We start from the raw sequence: 25411 nt of genomic DNA on the forward strand, positions 1-25411 counted from the left end.
GATTTCTTGTAGCTGTACCTTGACAATAGCCTTTCATAGTAATAGAGTCCTGTCACAGCAATTAGTATAGTGAATTATTGCTGAATCGAATCAGATAGAGCTTGTGTTAGTAATGGGAGAATAGGAGTCGGGCTAGGCAGTGTAAAGATGTCTGTTGCCTGAATAGAACATTTTGTATCAAAGTGAAAAGTGAAAAGGTAGAAGATATTGCACAAACTGGATTTATTCAATGAAATCCTAGCTCCCGTGAAGTCAAAGGGAGTATTGCCATTGACCTTAAAGGGGCCAAGATTTCACCTATGGTATTCTGGTGGGCTATGGAAATACATAGGGCAGCCAGGGATGGCCACAGTATAGGAATGGCCCAGCCACACCCTCCTTCTTACAACTGCATTTCGTATTCCAGCCATGGGTGTGGGGGAGGTCATGAGAGCACCTACAGGAGCCTTCTACACTAAACCAACTTTTGTAGAGCTTTGCAACAATGGAGTGGAGAAAATATCAGGAAATTCCTATGACTGATAATTTCTCCATGTAACAGTAGAACAATAATGTTGATGTTGCAAAATTACACTATGAAAAAACTGAAGCTCTCATCAGTATTACTTATTTGTAATTTATATTGCACCATTGAACTGAATATTAAGAGCAAGGAGAATGGCACAATTTAGGTGTATCTAAATCAAATAATCATATTCATTACATTTCTATAGTAAAATTAAACTGTTTTCCCCATGCAAACTTTCCCCCCATGCATCGACATTAATCCCTGATTGAAATGAGTTAAAGTAGCACATTTTGGATCTGGAGAGATAAATTTCCCTAAATTTCAAGAAGATTGGGATCTGGTGTTCCAAGTTGGGTCCACTGTACTGTCTGCTCCAAAGTTCCCATTATTGCATCCCCTTTCTTCATGCATTCATTGCTTTACACTTCTACTTTTAACACATTGCCAATATTCAATTTTGTTTTTTGCATCCATTCTTACTTCAAGAGACTTTTATGTTTCTTTCACGTATCATTCTCCCCCACCCTCCTTTTGTACCTACATGTTTTCTGATTGCTTTTTCTTTAAAGTAGTTCTGTAGTCAGGAGTCACAGGTGTTGCATCTACATCTTCCCATCTTATTCCATTTATGCATCACAAGGGGGGTTTAGTCTTTTAATGTACTTCTTGAATTATGTGACTAAGAAGTGTGAAAGTACATTCGTCAGATTACATCCCTTTTGATTTCTTCTGCTTGACCTCTCTCCTAGTTATCAGATTTTATACTCTTTGTTCTGTGCAGTCATCTTTCTGTCATCTCAGTGATGTATGACTTGGGTGTTTTACATTAAAAACACATTTGTTGCTTTCCATTCTTCTTTCCTCTGCTTTCCAAAATTGTTTTCTTCTTTCTCTTCCATGAGGGGTGAAGAAGACAGGAGGTTGTTTCACTCCTTTATATCATCACTTTGTAATGACCCCCAGAAAATAGCTAGAGCACTGTTTAAATTATCTGGGAATAAAATAAAATGTTAAACTGCTCATGCTGGGGAATGTTGAAAGAACCTTTGCAAAAAAACACCCCAACTAAAGAACACATTGGAATCTCATATAGCTATGTTACACTATACTTTAAAAAAGCCACACACATGCACTTAAAAGAATGGACATTGTGAAATCTTCACAACCATAACCACCTTAACCCTTCCTGTTAAAGAGAATAGCAAGAAACACTGAGACAGCCTCATCTGTCTATAATTTCATACGTGGGAAGGCCAGAAGGGACCCATTGTGATCAGCTAATCTGATCTCCTGTATAACACAGCCCATAGAACATCCCCAAAATAATTCCAAGAGCAGATCTTTTAGAAAAACATCCAGTTTCGATTTAAAAATTGCCAGTGATGGAGAATCTACCACGCCCTTTGGTAAATGGCTCCAATGTTAAGTTACCTTCACTGTCAAAAATGTACATCTTATTTCCAGTCTGAATCTGTCTAGCTTCATCTTCCAATCATTAGGTCATGTTATAACTTTCTCTGCTAGATTGAAGAGCCCATTATGAAATATTTGTTCTCTGTGTATATCTGTGAACACAAATTCAATCTCTTTGGTATTACTGAAACCTAATAAGATAATTCCCATTATTTGAATGTTAAAATCAACAATTATCACATATTTGGGAAGGATCAATTGAGCAAAAGGAGAGAGGGAGTGGCACTTTACATCAAAAATGGCATTACCTGTTTCCAAATAATTGATTTTGAATGTTTATGGGTCAATGTCCTAACAGATAAAGCACAAGTTGGATCACCAAAGCACATTAGGAAACAGGAGGAAAAAAAGATGTGTGATCATGGTGGACTTCAGTTTGAGTGACATATGCTAGAGGTCTCATACTGCCAGTACTAAAACCTCCTTGGAATTGTTAAACATTATAGATGACAAGTTCCTAATTCAAAAAGTGTTGTATTCAACAAAGAGGAATTCTTTGTTCGACCTCATTTTAACAGAGGAGCTATCACAGAACTAAAAATTAATTGTTGCTTAGGTATAAGTGATTGTGATTTTGATCATATTTATAAAGGGCATACAAAATAAAGTCCAGATCTGTTGTTTTATATATATATATATATGGTTGTTTAAAAACATCTAATTTCACAAAGCTGAAAGCAATTACGAGTCAGATCAGCTGGGAGAAAGAATTCAATCCGAAAAATGTGAATGAGAACTGGGAATTGTTTTAGAACACTTTGCTAGATGCCCTGGAAGAAAACATAAAATCATCATCAAAGTTTACAGATGATACAAAAACTGGGGGGAGTGGTAAATAATGAAGAGAACAGGTCACTGACACAAAGTACTCTGTATCACTTGGTAAGCTAGACACAAGCAAATAGTATGCATTTTAAGATGGCTAAATCATAGAATCATAGAATATCAGGGTTGGAAGGGACCTCAGGAGGTCATCTTGTCCAACCCCCTGCTCAAAGCAGGACTGTAAGAGTATACTTCTAGGAATAAAGAATGTAGTCCATACTTAAAGGATGGGGGTCTCTATCCTAGGAAGCAGTGCCTCTGAAAAAGAATAGGGGGTCATGGTGGATAATCAGCTGAACAGGAGTTCTCAATGTGATACTGTGGCCAACAAGGCTAACACAATCCTTGGTGCATAAACAGGGGAATCTCAAGTAGGAGTAGAGATGTCAATTTACTCTGTATTTGGCACTGGTCCAACTGCTGCTGGAAAACTGTGTCCAGTTCTGGTATCCACAATACAAGAAGGATGTTGGTAAATTGGGGAGGTTTCAGAGAAGAGCTGTGAGAATGATTAAAAGATTAGAAAACATACCTTTATAATGATAAACTCAAGGAGGTCAATCTATTTAGCTTAACAAAGAGAAGGTTAAGAGTTGACTTGATTACAGTCTGTAAGTACCTACATGGGTAACAAATATTTGATAGTACAAAGGTGCTTATCACCAGAGTCAAGATAAAGAGAATATCTTACTCTCAATTATACAGAGTAATATTGTCAAAAGTGCCTACGTCATTCAAAAACTCCTCACTTCTTACTGCTTTATTCGTGTCTTTGGGGGTCTGTACCAATTCTTATTCAATCTCTTAAAGATTTATGGTTATGGTTACCACTGAGTTCACTCAATTTTAGTTTCTTGCAGGCTTATTATCACTTTCAGTTTTTCCATTAAGTTTTTCACTGGGTCCCATAATGGTACCCATACCTTTCCTCAGCATATCAATTGCTGCTGCTGTTATTTCAGAGTTGATTTTTGTGGATATAGTTTCCTGGTCACCTCCACATCCCTTTAAACATATTCTGCTATCCTATAAGTTTCAGTATTCTTTTCATATTGACTCTTTGCTCTATGTGTACTTGTTATTGCTAGCAAACCCCAAATCATTTGCAAGTCAAACTCCACAACCTGAAACTCTACATTCTCTGTTGTCCTTATAAACACAAATCAAGTTGCATTGCCACATGTTTGCAGTTTTTCTACTGTTAGTCATCTAAAGCCAGAGCTTGTAAAAGATTCTACTTCTATTGCTTCTTGCAGAAATAACTGCCTGAATCATATATTTACTTTCCATTTCTTTTTAGTTTCTTTAATTTCTCCCTTTCAGTTGTGTATTTTGTCACATTTCCTTCAAAGCCTGATTTGCCTGGAGTTGGTCCATTTTTAAGTCTTTATTTAGATACCATGTCTTTGTTTCTGGTTTACCTAGCAGAGAAAAAGATACTTTGGACTTGTTTTTTAATATATTTTATTTTATCACATAAACAGAAGGAATAAACAGCCTCTGCCTTCCTGTATTTTTGTCTAGCAGGCCACATGGTAAACTACCCACATGACCACTAGATCTTCATCTGGTGTTTTAGTAAAATTGTCCCCCCTTTCCTTCCAAGTAGACTCTTTGCTAACTAGAGTACCTAATTTAAAGATCTTACCAGAGTGATGAAAAAGTAATGAGATTTTCTTTACATTTTTTATGAGAAATTGCACCATACTGATCTGGATCACAATCAAGAAAAGTACATTTTTTTAAAGTCAGAATGTCATTGAAATGGGAGCCTTCACACCAAAATAATGTAAAAACACAATTTCCACATGCTTATCATCCAACTCGATTATCAGCTAAAAGAAATTTCATAGCATTCATGTCGTGGCCCCTGTCAGAGTCTCTTACTCTGCAAATCCTGCAGAACATCCACCACTATAATATGACCAAAGACTACATCTGTGCCTGCGGACTGATGCAATTGTTAACATAATTGACCAACTGTACTGGAACGTCAATGCAGTCATCAGTGACATTCAGATAGGTCCTCATCAGGGCTGGCACTGCAATAATATTAGCAAATAATATCATGGGTGCCAAATAAAATCTTATAGCCAAAAATATGCACTAACGACAATTGCCAGGTGTTATGACTCCAGGAGACACACAGAGGGATTAACAACAACTGCCCCAGATACTTGGGATGAACTTGGCCATCAAAAGACCACATGAGCAATACGTCAGCACTATTTTTTTTAATGTTGTCATCAACACAGCATCTATGACTGATAATAATGACATTGAAATCCTGACTGTACACATTGGTGGCATTTCCATCATGTCTGTCTACAAAATTCCATTTGTTGTTAGTGGAAAACAGCTTTTCCTTTAGAAATTTAAGACAATTATAGTAGAAAAATCCAAACGATTCAAAACAAAAAAGCTGAAATTACATTGAAACTGTTCAGCTGGTCCCCCACCCCCAAATAGTCAGATTGTTGATTTTTTTGTGAACATTTTTGAAAATTTTGAATTTTTGTCCTGATTCAGGACAAAGGTGACAAGTGTTATTAAGATTTGATGGGAAATAATGCTCTAACTGAGGCAAGAGGAGCAGAATCTTTCACAAGCTCTGGCTTTAGATGAAGAAGTTATTCAGCAGAAAATTCTGAAAACTAAAAAATGTTCCTGGGATGGAAAAATTATTTCCTGCCCAGCTCTGTTTCTGATCCACCTTTTCAGAAGCTGGAGTAAAACTGCTGAGTCATTGTAATTAGTGCAACTTGTTGACTCCACTTGGAATGTAAAGGAAATGGCAGTAGTTATCTAGATTGAAGGAGCTAGAACAAAGGTTGTCCTGGAGGGAACCCTAGGTTCAACTAGGGAAACTTAGGCTGAGGTTTATGGTTTTTTAAACCTTATAACTTTAGTATCTATGTATCCTTATAAAGAGCGGATAGGGATGCCATCATGTTTTAGGTATGTTGCAAATCTGAAATTTATATTGAGGAATGCAAATTGTGTTTTAATCCCTAGAAAATATTCCAATTGTTTGCATAAATCTAAGACAACTAACTTTTTATATTATTCTGATACAAATAACTTAGAATGTTTGAATAACAATTAACACTTATCTGGTTCTTCAAAACGTGCAAATATTCACTAAACAAGTAAAGTTAAAGGTGACATGGAAGAGGCAAACTGATTCTTTTTCAACATCTTAATGACAATGAAAATAGCCATCTTAATATTTTAAGTAGCTTTATTTTCAGATATATTTCACAGGTTTGCAATAGTGAGAAGTGCTCCTCACTACATGTATTTTAGACCACTGTGCTGAGCCAAATGGACAGTTTCCTTCAAATCAAATGACTGTATCATAATGATCTGTGACTTTAATTTGATCTTAGATGAGGTGCTCTATAAAAGCTCTAAATATTGCGCAAGACATTTAAAAATGACAAGTGTTATTAAGGTTTGGTTGGAAACAATGCTCTAATTGATGTTTGTTCTCATCTCCAGTAAATTAGGCCATAAAGTAGACAGGGATTATGCATTTTATTTGGGGCTCATTAGCCTTGCTCACATATGGATTTCTTCACCCTTCAGTCTAAGACACGATAGAAGTGAAATACTAATTGGAAACAAGACTTTTATAGACTATTTTCCAATTTCTAGCATGTAATTTGGGAGATAGAAATAAATGGCCAGCTAGACAGAAATTAACTGTTTCTATTTTTAGAGATTAACATTTTACAGCCATTTTAAAAATATTAAAATTTGGGGAGATTAATATAGGTTCAGTACAGTCATCTCTTACACTTTAGCATGTGATCAGATGTTTCATTTGGGCTAGATAAATTGGCCATATAACACTTTAAAAGAAGCTACCAAGGATATAGATCATTGAGTTTGATAGGGCAGTAAGGCATCTAGAAGAGTTATAGTAGTCATTGTCGACTTCTTCTGACTAGCCAGAGTTAATCAAGTTAATATAAGGGAAATCCTTACACAAGTGGGATGCATTGTCTCTGCACAAGTTTTGTCTTAGAAGGACAGAGAGAGGCCAAAAAAGCACTTTTGTACCAAATGGTTAAGTTAGGATATTAGAAGAAAGAACTATACATAACAGTCATTAAAACTGAAACAAATTCTTGCCTCATTTTATCTGGTATCTTGTCCCAGAATGTCCTATAGTAGGTGCATCAAAGAGTGGTTCTTTGACAGTTCAGGGCCTCATTAGCAGAACCTCAACAATTCCACTGCACATGGGAGATGGGAATGGTTGAAGAACCGGAGGCCATTCAAAAAGTCCACATATCACACACAGAATGGAGCCCAGAGGATCAACTGCTTCACAGTTACATGAGTCAGATTCACCAATGGAATAATGTTACAGATATATTATCCTGTGATGCCACTCTGTTCAGCTTTCTTTTTTTCTTTCTTTGCCATTTTAAAGAATGTCTTTGTGGTGGTGATGAGGTGACTGGATGGGGAAATGGATCCAAAAATAGCCTTGAGTAAGATTTGCCAAGAGATCATTCACTCTTTTTCCTGAAATTGGCAGAAAATAATGTGTTCTTCTGCTTTTGTTGCTTAAAATACTTTGTGCTTGAAGGAGCACGCATGGCATTTAAAAAGAGCTCTTCACATCTCCTTTACTTATAAAATCTTTAATATTTGTTTCTGCATCTCTACATGCCTATAGACCAACATGTAAGAGAAATGAGAAAGCAGCACTTGTACTGTTAATTATTTCTTAACAAAAACATTTGTTAAAGTAAACAATGTTTTTGCAAGCTATTTCTGTTTAAAGCAAAAGATTCATATGTTGTATGAAGACTTTCAGAGATTACACTGCAAAATTGTTAGGGACACATAGTTTTGCAAATCTGGAATGACCAGTAGTGGTTTCAAAACTTCCAAATGAGGAAACAGACCTTTCATGGAACTGTCTGAGGAACTTGCACCATGCCTCCTGTGCCAGAACACTGGAGTCAGGAAAGCCCTACCAGAGTGCAGAAGAGGGTAACTATTGCCTTGTGGAAGCTAGCAACACAAGACAGCTGTCTGTCAGTTGCAAAGATGGAAATTCCACAGTTGGGGTTGTGGCTGTGCCGGTTTGTGAGGCGATTAACACTGTGATCTACCCACGTGAAGTTGCTATCAGAAAAGTTCCATAAATAATAGCTGGATTTGAGAGGATAGGGTTTCTGAATGATGCAGGGGCCACCAATGGAACCCATATCCCAATATTTTGCCCACCAAAAGGGATGAATGAGTATGTAAGCTAAAAAGGTTACTGTTCTCTCATTTTCCAAGGCTTGGTGGACAACAGAGGCAGATCCATCAATACCAACATGGAACACACACACAAGGGATTTGAGAAGATTAGGATTATACTGGAAAGGGGGAAGGAGAGACTTTATCCCCTAGAAATGATATCGTTCTCTACAGTGTGTCTGTGCCCACAGTTACTTTGGGAGACCCCACTTACCCATGGCTAACTTTGCTCATGAAACCATACCCCAGCATCAATGTCCCTGGAAAAAGGGAATTCAGTTATAAACTCAGTAGCTGCAGAATGATGAGTGGCTGCGTTTGGTAGGCTGAAAGCTCATGCGCACTACCTACGCACCCATCTGGATGCCATCATGGCCAGTGCATCACATAAGCATTGCCTGCTGCGTGTTGCATACCATGTGTGAGGGTAAAGATGAGTGTTTCTGTCCAGAGGGGGCAGAGAACAAGTCGGGTTTACAGACTCTGTACAGGAAGCCAGATCCCACCCACATGCATGCTGGTCCTGGTTCCCAGCAGGCAAGGGAAATCAGAGAGGCCATATGACCACACATCTTGGAACAGCAGGGAGGCAGAGAGTGATATCTGCCTGTGCCGAGGGACACCTTCACAGCTGCTGGAAAAGCAGAGAAGGGAACACTGGCACATACTTGTGGGGGCTATATAAATTTGAGGGGTTTGTTCCCTTTTAGCCAAAGGGCATTCACTGTTTGTTCCTGTTCCTCCTCTGGGTAACACCTTAGAGGCTGGGTTTATGCTGTGCAGGGTGATGGCTGAGCTGTACTGCAATCGTTGTGCAATGCTTTTGTGTCAGTGCTCACACTTGTTTGCAAACATCTCATTGGAAGCACTCAGTCTGTCTTAGCAGCACTTGGTTTGTGGGGAGGAGGGGGTTTGCCCATTCTTTTTCCCCATTGTTCATTGGGGAGCTATTTGCACCTACGGGCTGTTATGGAACACTAAACCCAAGGTTGAAACTGGTCAAGTTTGGAGCGGGGGGAAGAGGGGCTGTTTAATCACTGAATACTGGCAGTTGCTTGTATTGTTACTTTAATTGTGTTTTGTTGTTCTGTATAGAACCAATGCATAAAGACATTTATCTACCTATTTTCTGTGTTGTGAGTTCTGCTGCTTTTAATACTGCTGGTGCTTTCTCAGCCCATAACCATTCATTTTCCTCAGCCCTCCTGTGCATTTGTGGAATTTGGGGTTACGTGGGTACATGGCAGACAGAGAACATTTGCAGTGTGATGGCCCCAGACAGTTACACTATTTCAATTGATATGCTATGAATCATGAGGTCCAATGCTGAACCTGAAAACATCTTACGTTCATCATACTTAAGAAGGAGAGTCTACACACAAATCAAGGAAACTATAACATTTATTATAGCTGGTATACCAAATGTGAAATTGAAACTCTTAAAAGGAACTGTAAATCAGCAAAACACAGAGACTGAATCCATGAACAATGGCCAAATGTCAATGTCTTTGAACTTGTCTCCTTGCTCTTCCCCTCCCCCTGACAAGTGAGGTGAGGGGAAGTGTTCTGGGGGACAACTGGGCACTTCTCCTGCACAGAGTTTGGGGTGAGGGGCAGGCACATAGTGAGCTTCAGGGACTCCCATGGCCTCATTGTTCCTTTCCTAGATGCTCAGTGGTGTCACTCTGTGAAGGGTTTCAGGTGCTGGTGGAGGATATTGTCCTAGGACTTCTGCAGACTTCTCAAGATCATTCAGGTGGTTTGAGTCCTCCGCCTCATTAGCACCCTGTACAGCAGAGGAGGAGGTGGTGGTTGTGTTGCTGGTTGCTGGAGAGGTGCAGTGGCTATTGCAATATGTGGAACTCATTTGGCCATCAGTTCAATGAGCCTCTCCATTAGGACATGCTCCCTTTCCCTATGGTATTTATCCTGCTCAGGAACTGGTTTATCAGTGTCTCTTCATGATGAAGAGACCCATCATCCCATGCTCTGTGGAATTGAAACTGCTCCTGGTTCTTCCTAGCCATGCAAACGGGAAGGTCCTCCAGGATCCTGCTATCTCTGGGGTGCTGCTCCTGCTCTCTATGTGGAATGGTTTCCCCCTCAGGAGCCAAAAGTCCTGCCAATTCAAAGAGAAGAGTAGCATTATTTTTTCCTTTGGAAGAAACCAAGAAATCCCCCTATATTACATAATTTTGCTGTGGAAAGCAACAATATTGATACCTTTCAGCATTCCAGGAAAACTGTTACACTACACTTGATTCCCTGACAACTTTTGTAGTCCCCAAGGAAGCAGCAGATGCTAATAACAGTAAGATACATGTACTAATGTTTTTTTTAAAAAATAAAATTTGACAATTGTCTCAAGGTGGTAGAAGAGTCAATTCTTCCCAGGAGCTATTTTACCAGTTTGCAATTTATTCTTTTAAGGCTTTGGAGAACACACTGTTTTTTGAGGTAGCAGAATGGAAAAGAGAGGTGGCTTTCCAGTCCTGTGGAGTACAGCCAGTAATCTATGCTAGAGAAATATTTCTGCTAATGGTCACTGTCAAAATATAAAGGGAAGGGTAAACCCCTTTGAAATCCCTCCTGGCCAGGGGAAAGCTCCTCTCACCTGTAAAGGGTTAAGAAGCTAAAGGTAACCTCGCTGGCACCTGACCAAAATGACCAATGAGGAGACAAGATACTTTCAAAAGCTGGGAGGAGGGAGAGAAACAAAGGGTCTGGGTCTGTCTGTATGCTGGGTCTTTGCCAGGGATAGACCAGGAATGGAGCCTTAGAACTTTTAGTAAGTAATCTAGCTAGGTATGTGTTAGATTATGATTTCTTTAAATGGCTGAGAAAAGAATTGTGCTGAATAGAATAACTATTTCTGTCTGTGTATCTTTTTTGTAACTTAAGGTTTTGCCTAGAGGGGTTCTCTATGTTTTGGAATCTAATTACCCTGTAAGATATCTACCATCCTGATTTTACAGGGGGGATTTCTTTATTTCTACTTACTTCTATTTTTTATTAAAAGTCTTCTTGTAAAAAACTGAATGCTTTTTCATTGTTTTCAGATCCAAGGGTTTGGGTCTGTGGTCACCTATGCAAATTGGTGAGGCTTTTTATCCAACATTTCCCAGGAAAGGGGGGGTGCAAGTGTTGGGAGGATTGTTCATTGTTCTTAAGATCCAAGGGCCTGGGTCTGTAGTCACCTAGGCAAATTGGTGAGGCTTTTTACCAAACCTTGTCCAGGAAGTGGGGTGCAAGGTTTTGGGAAGTATTTTGGGGGGAAGGACGCGTCCAAACAGCTCTTCCCCAGTAACCAGTATTAGTTTGGTGGTGGTAGCGGCCAGTCCAAGGACAACGGGTGGAATATTTTGTACCTTGGGGAAGTTTTGACCTAAGCTGGTAAAGATAAGCTTAGGAGGTTTTTCATGCAGGTCCCCACATCTGTACCCTAGAGTTCAGAGTGGGGGAGGAACCTTGACAGTCACCCCTTTATATATTGCTGAATGCAGAGGTGTGGCCAGCTATGAAGGTGGACCAAGGATATTTGCACTGCCATTGAATCTCCAGACCCAGCAAGAACTCCAGCTAGACCAGAAGTTTGCTGAGATATCCTTACATGACTGGAAGGCAATTCTACTTGAAATTAACAATATTTTCAGCTAGCATACAGAATTTCCATAGAAAGGGAGAAGCAAACAACAAACGCTGCCTACTCTCCATCCCCCTGGCACCACCGGAAAATCCAGCATCTGTGCCTGGCTAACAACAATGAAATGAATAGGGAAAGAAAGAGACACATCGCAACATTATTTAATTCCCAGAAATTTCAGATCAGCATTGCAAGCCTCTCGCCTCTCCTCAGCAAAGGAACACAACACCAGACTGAATCCTTCTCCCACTCCTGTTTCCCCCAGTTCAGTGTGGGGTGAGTCCACGCACCATGGACAGTAACAATTTTTGTACTCTTCCAAGGATAAATGACTGCTGTGATGTTTCTCAGACAATTAAAGGGTTTCCTTCACAGACCCAGACCCCTGCCCCTCACCTCAACAATCCCCTGCCTCACAGCTCCCATTAGTAAGGGGATAGCAAGATTTGGGGGAAGAAGCACAGCCATTATGTAGTCCGCCAAGAAAAAAACACAGCTGTTAATAACTTTTATAATCAACTATATGTTTCCTACAACTGCCCCTCCTCAACCAGGACCTTTCTAAACCTGCCCCCTCTCTTCCCCCTGTCTGTGCAGCCCCTGGACCATCGCTGTCTGTGTGCTGGCCAAGAAATGCACAGTGAGGGGCACAATTAATATCCCTTAATAATCTGTTTTATAGCTTCTGCCAAATGTGTAATAGTGGTTCCTGGGAAATCAACAAAACCTTTGATTTATAGCCACATCTTCCTCAGGGACCATTTTGAGGTGCAGCAGCATGGGGCTGGGCTTAAAATCAGGAATGTAGCAAGAGGTTATATTTATGTGGAAGAGGGGGTCCCATTGTAATTTACCAGCTTTGGGTTATGGTTACTGCTGCTGCTTGGGGTGGTCCTCAGATTCATCAGGGGACTTGCTCTACTGCCTCCTCTGGATAAAGGTGCAAAATTACATGCTCCTCATCCTCCAGGTCTTCTGGGGCACTCTCCAAGGTCCCTGCTGCATCCTCACTCTGGCCCTCATTGGCATCCAATCCGACAGTGAGGCCAGCGGGGTTAAGGAAGGGGTCATGAGCCACCCTGTACTGGGAGCCCTTAACAGCACCTGGCCCAACTCCTCCTAGAACATCCATGTCCAAGGATCCCTCCAAGAGTGACTGTTCGAGCCTTTTGCCCTCCAGTACAGCTGCCTCAGATGCTTGATGCATTCTGGGCACTGTAGTGCAATCTGCTAGATACCTGCCTGCTCCAGCCTCTGTGAAATTTCCCAGTAGAGATGATTGTTCCTGCCAGTCCAGAAGTTGTGGAGCCTGGTGTATTCTGATCACCCACTGATCAGCAACTGGGTGTGGCAGCAGACTACGAGGCTGCTCACAGGAGAGGATCCATATTCTCCTGTATGGATCAAAAAAGGGCAGTGGAAAACCATTCTGATATGCTAAGTACAGCTCCCTTCTACCAGTGAAATCAGGGACACAGGGGCCTTTATAGATTGGGTAAGGGTCAGGCAGAAAAGAGTTCAGTGAACTGTGGCAATGGATGTGGGTGACTATTCAAACTTGAGACCTGGTACTGCCCATGTCCTCCATTTACATTATCTTTCGTATGGGACCTACCACAGCCCAAGGCATGTACTAACCCACACCCCTCAAGCGTGCTAGCTTATTCACCCTGTATTCACCTTCAGATGCATCCATGGTGTTTAGACATGGACACCAGTCACATTTATGGCACAATTATGGACACATGCACAGTGCTAGTGTAGATATACCCTAAGAATGCTACTATTAGAGGCAGGCTGAGTTTGCTGGAGTACATAGACATTTTTAAAAAAGGATCTTGGAGGAAAAACAGCACTGTTCTGTTCATTGATAAAAGAGCCTGCACATTTAAAGTCATTTCCAGCATAAACACACAAAGACAGCATTAGTAGCAGCATATTCACATGAACTGGAAATTTAATGGAGCCGCTCACTAGACAATCCCTCAGTGCCAATACCAAGCACTGAATTGTTGCTGCCTTTGGGTGAGATCACAAGTCCAGGGAGTGGGTGCAGAGTGTGAAATTGATAAATACTTTTCCCCAAGATATTGAGTCTAATAAATAAAATACTCAAATGTAATTTAAAACAAGCTTATTTAGAAGCTACCACCACGTGGAAGTCAGGCAAACACAGGAGATGAGTCATTATGGAGAGGAACATAGGCTGCACTCCTAAAAGGGTGGCAAGGCCCCCACTCCAGAACCCTAGAAGTCTGAATTGTTGCCAAAGCTCCTGCTTTGCATCTACTCTGCCCACTTCATTTGCCATTGTAGTCAGTGACAAAGCCACAATCAGACTGTAGTGATGCTCTGTAAGCATATCCACAATGCACAGAACTTGCTGTAAACATCTCCAAAACCACTTTAAAATCTCTCCTTTGCCTACATAAAACTTAGGCTGATGGGCCGAGACCACTATCACAATGACAATATTGTCTCATTGTTTCCTTGTAATTGTCCACCTGTCTATATGCATCTGTTGTCTCTCGCCTTAAACTTAGACTATAAGCTCATTTGGGGCTGGGACAGTCTTTTAGTTCTGTATTTTTACAGTTGGGCCCTGGTCCATAACTAGGGCTATGGTACTCTGAACGATAACATTCACTCTTCTGATGTACTCACGTGGATTGGTTTGAGCTCCAAAACAGAAAGACCAACAAACAGAAAAAAGAAAGGTATGTAAATATCTCCCATAAGTTATTGATTCTAATCTTCAAAGCCCTTAAACGTAAACACATTTTAAAAATGAGCATACTGGAAACCATTACCATGTTGACACAAGTAAATGCAGGGTCACCCACAAGTCCCCACGCTCACTCACACTTCAGCTTTGACAACAAACCATAAAACCTAAATATGGTGTTTGTACAGTCACAAGTAACAGATGGTGTGGACCAAATCCCACTTTAGAGAGAACACCAAGAAGTAGAATGGCTACCTGAGCCCCCTGGCAGGCAGGGCAAGCATACACCCCTTTATGGAGTGTAGCCTGCTTTCCTAAAGTACAAGGTCTACACGTTTGCTTGGCCCTACCACAGGGCATACCAGGGCTGTAGGCTTTTTTTTCTTGATGGAAAAAAAAATAAAGGAAGTGATATTGATGAAGAACAAGTCAACATCTCTACACAGCCTGATGCCTTCAGTGCACTGAACATCACTTTCCAGTGCTTTTAAGATAATGCAGTGCACCATACAGCAATTTATGCACCAGACTTACTGTAATTTTGAGATATTCAATTCTATGGACTCCTCAATCCCAAATAGTTCATAAAATAAGGGTTCTACTGTATGTGTGTATATCTATCTATCTATATCCCCTATACACCTCCTACTGCATCACTAACATTTTGTTCAGGAAGCAGGTGTCCTGTCTGAGGTACAGACTCTGTTTAAGTTGTTATCTAGCTATAACAGGCTTACAGTATAAGATGAAAGGTCTACAGGCCAAAACACATTTCAAAAAGAATGGTCAGAAAAGTAAGCCCTTTGAATTCATATTGAATAGCAGCAGAATCCCAGATAACATTAAATGGAGTGCAAGATAAATAATAAAGCTATTACATCACTATAGGAATATTTTATGTACATTGCAGTAGCATCTAGAGACCCGCTAATCAAGGTGAGACCCTGAAGAAGGAGGTATGTGCTGGTGTAAACCACACGCCTTCTAGGTGTGGTGTTCTGTCCCATCTATTGGCACCGAGACCAATTAGCTAAGGCAGTAGGGCAGACTCATTTTATCTCTCTCTCTAACAGCCAGTTAGCTCTTAGCTCATGCGGTAGAGGCTCATGCACTGAGGTTCCAGGTTCAATCCCGCCTGTGACCGGGGTCTGTCGTTGTTTCACTGGTACAGTATAGCTGAATTAAATGTAAATCGCCTATTAATGTGACTTATTTTACCTCTCTCTTAATGGACTATTGCTGAGGAAGGATTCATGATGAACACATCTTGGTTAACTTAACTTCCCATTTTTCACAGTGTATTTGTGATAACCCATATGCAGTCCACATGCTAACACAGCACTCCCCATCTTTGTTCCATATACAGCAAATAGATGCTAACTTTATTTGTGATCTACAAAGCTACCAGTGCACAATGAAATTTATATAACCTTATTCTGCACAACATCTAATGATTCTAAAGAATGTGAACTTGCAGACCCCATATCAAAGCTAAAACTATAGTCCCGGATCAAGATCCTAACCACCAAATCACGATTCCTACCAAATAATTGACAAGACAATGATTGACAGGACAAGACAATGACAATCCTTCTTGCATCAATTCTAACATCTACCTTGGAATGGAGTGTCTTAGGTCTGAAGCCCCTCACAGTCTCAGAGCCTATATTCAGATAAAAGGGCCAAGGCCAGATCCTTATCCTTCTACCCTCCGTATGTTCAGTCCTGTAATACTTTGGCTTTAGCATGTTCATACTCAGCACAGAGCCCCTCTTAATATGACTTCTTCAATGCTACTTCCATAAATCTCTGCAGAAAGAAATAATTACAAGTATTTTTTCAACTGAGTAAAAGAAGCTGTATTTTGGGCAGGGTTTTTTCTTTTTGTTTTGTTTTTGCTACTATAGAGTGTATTATTGCAATTTAACTGTTATATTAATTTGATTAACAAACTGTAATAATAATAAAAAAGTGCAAAAGTGTCTGAAACAAGCCTTTTCTACATTCCTATAATTCAAAAACAACCCAACATAGTTTTTGTTTTCCAAATTTGGCAGTAAAATGCTACTCTCAAGCTGCAGAACAAATTTCATAGATCAGTTTGTTGTAAACACCTTAAAATATTATTACCATAATGAAAGTTTATAAAGCTCAGGCACAAACTTCAGTAATGGCATTCTTCACATTGCAGTCATTGTGCTAGGAATAAATTCTGGCTGAGGCACTTTCTGGCTCTTTACAAGCATCTGTCATGGGAAGATGATATGTGGCAAACTTTGAATGCTTCATATGTTCTCTGAATTATTGCACTGTGAGAACCTATTCAGTGCTCTCCCACTTTATTGGCTGACTATTCCATTTCTTCCTTTGGAAGCCTCATCACTGGATAGAAATGTAGACTATAGAATAATCAGCCACTCAAAACAGAACACTGAGAAGTTCCAATGCAATTTGGTTATATTTCATAAGGATAGAGAAGCCATCATCCAATGATTATACATAGAGTCAGGGCCTAAAAATAAACTTTGTAAAGTTAATGGACCCAGTTCTGATCTTGTTTACATTAATACAAAACTGGTTTAACTTTATTGACTGATTTACACCAATACAAGTGACACCAGAACATGTCTACCACATGTTAAAAACAAAGGAACGGTGGGGAGGGAAATATTGATCCCAGGCAGCAGCCACTGCCAGAGCAACATGTTGATCTATTTCACTAACATCCACATTCCATTATTTTTCCTTCCTAGCTAGTGTCAGTGTAGATCTAGTTCAGTCAGGGAGACTTACACCGATTTATCAAAAATAAATAAATGAAAATAATTTTCCTTTTTAATTTCAGTTGGCTTTCAAGTAAAGTGAGGTATAAGTTTTTGTTGTAGTTAAAGTTAAATTTATATTGAAGAGATTTTTTTGTTAACCAACATCTACACATTTTTTTTTTACCAGCAAATCCCTTCCTCTATTTAAAAAGTAGTTTAATATTAACATAACATGTTTTCTTCTTTACTCTCATTCATAGTTAATGTTTGCATGGGAATCTCTTGCATGAAGATATTCTAGTACAATAGTAACATCTAAAAATACATTTTTCTATATTTATTATTTAAAGTAAAGATAATTGTAAGTTGGCAACATCCAGGAACTCTGTGTAATTTGAATGAAGATTTGATTTGACCTCTTGGACAAACATAGGGAAGTCAAGTAATTTGCAGTTATATTGTGCAACATAGAAAATCTGATTGTAGACCTTCAGGGCTCAATTAATTGATACAAGTTTTCCTGATTAGTTTGTTGCTTTCCCTCCTCCCACAATAAACCTGTTTTTATCATAGTTTATAATAGAAAATGTTTGTGGTGATTCTAACAATTGGCCTTGACTCTGTCTATAATTTCTAGTTTATACAGAATAGAATGAATATTAACTATAAGAATATATAAGCCAGCCCTTTTAAAAAGCAGAATGCAATGGACAGTTAATATGTAAAAATATAAACATTAAGTCCTTAGTGTGGCAAATGCCTTATTTGGAAAATAAGATGTGGGGGGATAGGGTACAGTTATTTTGTAGATACACTTTTAAAGAGACTGTTTTAAGTTATAAAAGCACAGGAAAAACAGGAACTTCAAATTATTTATTGAAGTCAGTGACTATAATCCTGAAAAGGTGTGGGAAATACACAATTGATAGTTTTCAGAGTAGCAGCCTTGTTAGTCTGTATCCCCAAAACGAAAAGGCGTACTTATGGCACCTTAGAGACTAACAAATTTATTTGAGCACAAGCGTTCGTGAGCTACAGCTCACTTCATCGGAAGCATTGATAGTGCATGACCTATCCATGGGGATGTGTGTGTGTGTGTTTAATATATATTTCAGAAGATTCTTGGGGTACATTACAAGTATGTGCATTGGGAAGAGATTTCTGGTAATAGAAGACCCTTTAATCTAGCAGAAAAAAAGGCATAATTCAATGGTGGGAACCTGAAGTAGACAAATTCAAAACAAATTACAGTGAGAGTAATTAACCAATGGCAAAGTTTACTTAGGGACACGGTGGATTCTCCATCAACTAAATTATTTAAGTCAAGACTGGATATTTTTGTGAAATATACAGCTCAAACAGAAGTTATGGGCTTGGCGCAGAAATTACAGGGTTACTAACTTTGGCCTGTGTTATGCAGTAGGAAAATTCCCACACACAAGCCATTCTTTTTAGGGGACAAATCTGAGGAGCTATCCCAGATTGAGGAGTCAACAGAGGAGTTTTTTGGGGGAAATGATGAATTAAACATTAATAAAAATCACCAGGACCAACTGGTATTCACTTGGAGTTCTGAAGGAACTCAAATATGAAACTATAAAACTATTAACGGTGGCATGTAACCTATCAGTTTGGCCTCTGTACCAGATGCCCAGAGGATAGCTAATGTAATGCTAATTTATAAAAAAAGACTCCAGAAGCGATCCTGCCAATCACAGGCTGGCAAGTCTACATTCAGTGCCAGGCATATTGGTTGGAACTATCATAAAGAACAGAATCAATAAACACGATTTGTTAGGAAGGAGTAAACATGGCTTTTGTAAAGGGAAATTATGCCTCACCAGTCCATAAGAAGGCTTTGAGGGGGTCAACAAGAATGTGGACATGGGTGATCCAGTCGATATAATGTACTTGGATTTTCACAAAGCCTTTGACAAGGTCCTTCATCAAAGGCTCTTAAGCAAAGTAAACAGCCATGGGATAAGAGGGAAGATCCTCTCATGGATCAATAACTGGTTAAAGATAGATAACAAAAGGTAGGAATAAATGTTCAGTTTTCAGAATGGAGAGAGGTAAATAGCAGGGTCCCCCACGGATCTCTACTGGGACCTGTGCTGTTCAACACATTCATAAATTATCTGGGAAAAGGGGTGAACAGTGAGGTGCCAAAATTTGCAGACAATAGTAAATTATTCAACATAGTTAAGTCCAAGATGACTGCAATGAGTTACAAAAGGATCTCACAAAACTGGGCAACAAAATGGCAGATGAAATTCAGTGTTGATTAAAGCAAAGTAATGAACATTGGAAAACATATCCCAACTATAGTACAAAATTATGGGGTTTAAATTTACTGTTACCACTCAAGAAAAAGATCTTTGAGTCCTCCTAAATAATTATCTGAAAATATCCACTCAGCGTGCAGTGGCAGTCAAAAAGGCAACAGAATGTTAAGAACGATTAGGAAAGGGATAGATGACATGATAGAAAATATCATAATGTCACCATATAAATCCATTGTATGCCCACACATTGAATATTTCATACCATTCTGGTCACCCTATCTCAAAAAAAGATATATTAGAACTGGAAAAAGTATAGAGAAGGTCAAAAAAATTATTAGGGATATTGAACAGCTTCCATAGAAGGAGATATTTAAAAAAGATCTGTTCATCTTAGAAAAGAGAAAACTATGATTCTTATAAAGGTCTATACAATCTCTAATGGTATAGAGAAAGTGAATGGGGAAGTGTAACACAAGAACTAAGGGTTACCCAATGAAATTAATAGGCAACAGTTTTAAAACAAACATAAGGAAATACTTCTTCACAACATACTATTATCTGGTGGAACTCATTGCCAGAGGATGTTGTGAAGGCCAAAAGTATAACTTGGTTCAAAGAAAGTATTAAAGTTCACCGGAGGATAGGTCCATCAATGGGTATTAGCCAAGATGGTCAGAAATGTAACCCCATGCTGTGGGCATTCCTAAACCTCCAACTGCCAGAAGCTGAGACTGCACAACAGAGAATAGGTCACTCAAAATTGCCCTGCTCTGTTTATTCCCTTTGAATTATCTGGCACTGACCCCTGTCAGAAAACACAGTGGACCATTGGTCTGACCCAATATGGCCATTCTTATGTCAGAGTGAATCATCATAATGTTCCCATCTACCCATACAAATATAGGAATATTCTAAAATAAGTAGATCTTGCCCCCCCTCCCCACCCCCCCCAAGTCCTAAACCCTAAAATGGTCGTCACCTGTAACCACTATAACCATCAAAACTACTAATTTATGCAAATACACCTATTTTTATTGTTATGTTGTCCCTCTTTCCACCCTCATTTACCATTTTATTCACTGGTAGCACATGGTCATAATCCTACATCATAAACTCTTTGAGAAAGGGATTGTCCTTTGCTTAGTTGTGACCTAGCACAATGGGGCCCTAAGCAGGATCTACTACTGCACTAGAATCATTAATAATAATAAGCCCTGATCAGGAAGGCCTCTCTGCATCTCTAATTTCAAAGAGCTTGTGGAGCGCCGTCTGCTGGTTTGGAGGGGGGCCAAAATTAGGATGGATAATTTCTCTCTTGCGGTTCCCTTTCTGACAATGGATTTTTGTGATGTGTTTATTTTTGGGGGGGTCCCAATTCAAAATTTTTCCCTATTGCTATTTTCTCACTGCACAGTATGTCTGATTCATTTAATCAAGTAATTGTTCCTCTCTTTAGGAGAGAGTATGCCAAGACTAATGTCCAGGGTTCAACTCTCTTGCATTTGGCAGCTGTATTTTCTCTCTCCTTATTTATTTGTGGGGAGGGGGGAAATCAATTAGTGTTTCTTGTTTGGGTTGTGTGTGTGTGTGTGTGAGAGAGAGAGAGAGAGAGAGAGAGAGAGAGAGCATTCCATGCTTGTTTCAGCAGGGAGGGAATATTCTTCAGCAAAAGTGCTTCCATTTTAACTTGCATTTCCATTAGAAAGTTAATCATCTGTGCAAAATGAAGAGCGGCTTTGTGAATAAACATACACCTCAAATTTTCAACTATGAATCTCTCTCTCTCTCTTTCTCTTTCCCCTCCCCCCCATCTTTTGTTAGAAGATATTCTATCAACGAGTAAAAGGCAACAGAACCACTTTTATGTCTTAGAATTACAAACTGGATACATTTACAGCAGTGCTACAACATAAATTGTGCCCATGGAGGAGACTGTTAATTGGACTGTTCACCACTAGACACATTAACTGGTGCTTGGCAATTCACCAGCTTCGCTTTCCTCATACATCATACATGCTAACCCTTTTCAGTTATATTATTAATGGTCACAGTATAAAATAAATAATCTGTCAATTCTCCATAGATGTGGCAGATTCCAAAGACTCTTCATGTGGTTTTAAGGATGGGCAAAAAATGAAAGCCATTTTGAAAAAAAAGTAAAACTTGACTATATCCTCAGCTGGAGTAAATTGTTTACCTCCACTGAAATCAATGGTACTATGCCAGTTGCCATTATCTGAGGATCTGACCAGAAGGTTTTATCTTCTTGTTGAAATTACAGATCCAGATTCTTTTCTGGTGTGAATGGACAAAGCTTAATAGACTTTGATGGAGTTTTGCTAATTTACACTAGCAAAGAATTTTTTCCATAACGTTAAGAAAGTGTCTTTGTTATTTATATTCCAGTAGCACCTAGGGATACCAATAAAAGATCAGGGCATCATTGTGCCAGGCACTTTACAGACATGCAGTAAATAGTCTCAGCCTGCATCCACAATCTCTTAGTTACTACCACAGTGCCAGCAATTACTGCTTCTGAAACTGTATCATTATTCCAGGAAGTGCCACTTTTTCTCCCTGAGGTTACACTTCCAGGAATATCATCCAAATCTATTATGCCTGCTACAGTTCAAAAAGGAAGCAGAGAGCAGAAATGGTTCTGAACATGGGAATGTCATGTGATACCTGACATTTTCTGAACCAGTTTGGCATGTATCGATGTTTTCCTTTAAAAAATGTAAAGTAGATCAGACTTGATAGACTGGAGATGAAAGTAGGGCTTTTTTATTCTTCCTTTTGAAATTTCTTCCTCCACTGGGAAGATTTACTCATTGTGTGGCTCTTCTGTTTGTGAACAAAGCCTCATGTTTAGCCTGTGGTGAGATGGTACACTGAGAGAGAGAGAGAGAAACAAAAATTGTGACAAAGCTAAGTCATAACTTTGAGACCACAGTCTGCCAGAAGGTACTAAACTGCTCACACGATTCAGCTGTTGTGCATGCAGTAGAATGTAGAATGATTCCAGCAATGCAGTAATCCTAAAATGGTAATATCATTCTAATGGGATCTGGTAAAAATTACATCAGTTTTGGACAAAAAGTGAAGAAGAATACGGTATCTAATTGAGACTACAGCAGGAATTCTGTTGGCAGAATATATGGTGGTGTAAAATGGCCAGGCCACTTACTGCTAACATTCTGGTCCTATGAAAAACAGCTGTGGGATCTTTAAGAACTAGGGCACTGGTGATCTGCACAGGACATCAGTTTTACTTATTATGCGGAAATACTCTAGCTAATAAAGACATGATCAGGTTATGAAATTTACTCTATTGGTTCATAAAGCCATAATATGATGGATCACTACAGTCAGACTTTAAAATTAAGAAAGACTAAAGAATAATTAGTTTTCCTGGTACATTTTAAGAACTAGAAAGACGAGGCTCTTGCAAATGGAATCTTTTCGTGCAGGGACATAATGAATTCATTTGTTTCAAAACTGCATGCAGTGATCTCAGTGCTGAACAGCATAACAGCTGGGAAGCTGTGCCTGGATATGTTGTTCAGAAGATATTCCAGAAGACTCTTGTGGGCCCAACTGTGATCTCTCACACCAGTATAAATCAGGAATAATCCCACCGAAGCTGGAGACACAAGGTGGGCGAGGTAATATCTTTTCTTGGACCAACTTCTGGAGGTGAAAGAGACAAGCTTCTGATGGAATTACTTGGTTATAAAGTTAGGCAAAATCTCTCTGCAGTCATTTTGGAATGAGTTTGACATGGGGGAGGATAAGCACACAGAGAGAAGGAGAGCACATGCATATGAAATGTGCTCTCTTATAAGAATACACCATCTGATTCCCCCTCCCATGGTTGGGCTGTAGAAGAAGGAAGTTTCCAATTTAATTCAATCTTTTTTCAACTGCTTATATACATTAATGCTAAGAGTCTGGGTAACAAGCAACAGGAATTGGACATTCTCATTGATATGAAGAAATTTGATATAATTAGCATTACTGAAACCTGAGGGGATATTCTCATGCTTGGAATGTTAAACTCACTGGTTACAACTTGTTTAGGAAAGACAGGGCTGGTGAAAAAGGTGGACAGGCAACATTATACAGTAAATACACCAGTACCTGTTTTAGAGTTCTTGATAATTCAGAACTTCAGGACCTTGAATGTAAATGTGCTTACTAACAAAGCCCATAAGCAGGTATTGGTGGGGATCTGCTGCAGATCAACAAATCAAATCCGAGAACAGGATGAGTTGCTCAGAAAGCATCTATCTGTAATGTGTTGAAAGAAAAATTGTGTTGTTATGGGAAATGTCAGTTTGGGAGATATATGCTGGAGGTCTTGTCCAGCCAGTAGTAAAATATTATTAGATTATCATTATAGGTGATAATTTCTCTAACACAAAATATATTGTGCCCAACATGATATAACTATTTTGGACCTCATTATGGTTTATAAAGATGAATTAATCACCAGACCGCAAGTAGGTGATTGCCAAGAGACCAGTGATCATGATCTGATTATGTTTACTATGTATGGAGGACGGTCTAACAAGTAGTATTTATACTTGGTGCTTCAAAAGGTCTAATGTCCCAAAGCTGGAGGAAAATTATCAGTGAAATTGACTGGGAGCAAAATTTTAAACAGAAAAATGTGAATGAAAATTGGGATTTCTTTAAGAAAACATATTAAATTGTCAAAAAGGCACAACTATACAATGAAGAATGAGGATAACTTAAGGTAAAAAGCTTGCCCAATGTATTGGCAAAGTGAAAGCAGTAATTAGAAAGAAAAAAATTATCCAGTACAGAACCAATACAAAAAAAGCATAGCAGGTAGAAATAAATATAAAATTAGAAACTAAGAAATATAGAAAATTGATAAGGGAAGCTAAAGATATCAAAGGAAAAATTGATGGCTGGCAGGGCTAAGGACATTAAAAAGGAGTTTCTTTAAAACTATCAGGAACAAAAGACATCGTAATGATGGTATAGGCCCATGCTAGATGAAATTGTTAACATTGTTAATATTGATGCAGAAAAGGCAGAAACTTTTAATAAATATTTCTATTCTGTATTCGAAAAGAAGCAAGATGACAACATATGAATATGAACTACTTTACCTACATTAATAAGTAAGGATCATGTTAAACAGCATCTGCTAGTGATAAACATTTTTAAAATCACCAGGCCCAGATAGCTTACATCTCAAGAATCTTAAAAGAGTGGGCTGTTGTTGAATTTTAATAAACCTTGGAACACCAGGGAAATTCCAGAAGACTGGAAGCGTGCTAGTGTGATGCAAATATTCAGAAAGAACAAGTAGGATAACCCAGGATAGGTAGGATAAATGCGCAAAACAATAGAAAAGCTGATAGAGGATTAAATTGATAAAGAATTAAAGAATAGGACTATAACTTGTGCCAGTCAATGTGGTTTTATGGAAAATAGGTCTTGTCAATTGAATCTGATTTCATTCTTGGAGGGGATTACAAATTTGGTTCATAAAAGGTAACTGCGAAGATGTACACTTAAATTTTTGTAAGGCATTTGACTTTGCACCATATGACATTCTGATTAAAATGTTAGCTCTATATAATATCAAAACACGTTAAATAAATTAAGAACAAACTGGCTAATTGAGAGATCTCAAGTAGCTGTCAGAGGGGAATCATCATTGAATAGAAGTGTTTCTAGTGGGGTTCCACAGGGATCGATACTAGGCCTGACACTGTTCAATATTATCATTGATCTGAAAGTAAATAAGAATAATGCGTGGTGATCAAATTTGTGGGTGACACAAAGATTGTTGAAATGGTAAATGATGAGGACAGGGCAGTCCAACAGAATGATTTGGATGGCTAGATAAGCTGGGGCCATTCAAACAAAGAGTATTTCAATATA

The sequence above is a fragment of the Lepidochelys kempii genome, chromosome 3, assembly GCF_965140285.1.
Source record: "Lepidochelys kempii isolate rLepKem1 chromosome 3, rLepKem1.hap1, whole genome shotgun sequence".
Lineage (NCBI taxonomy): Eukaryota > Metazoa > Chordata > Testudines > Cheloniidae > Lepidochelys > Lepidochelys kempii.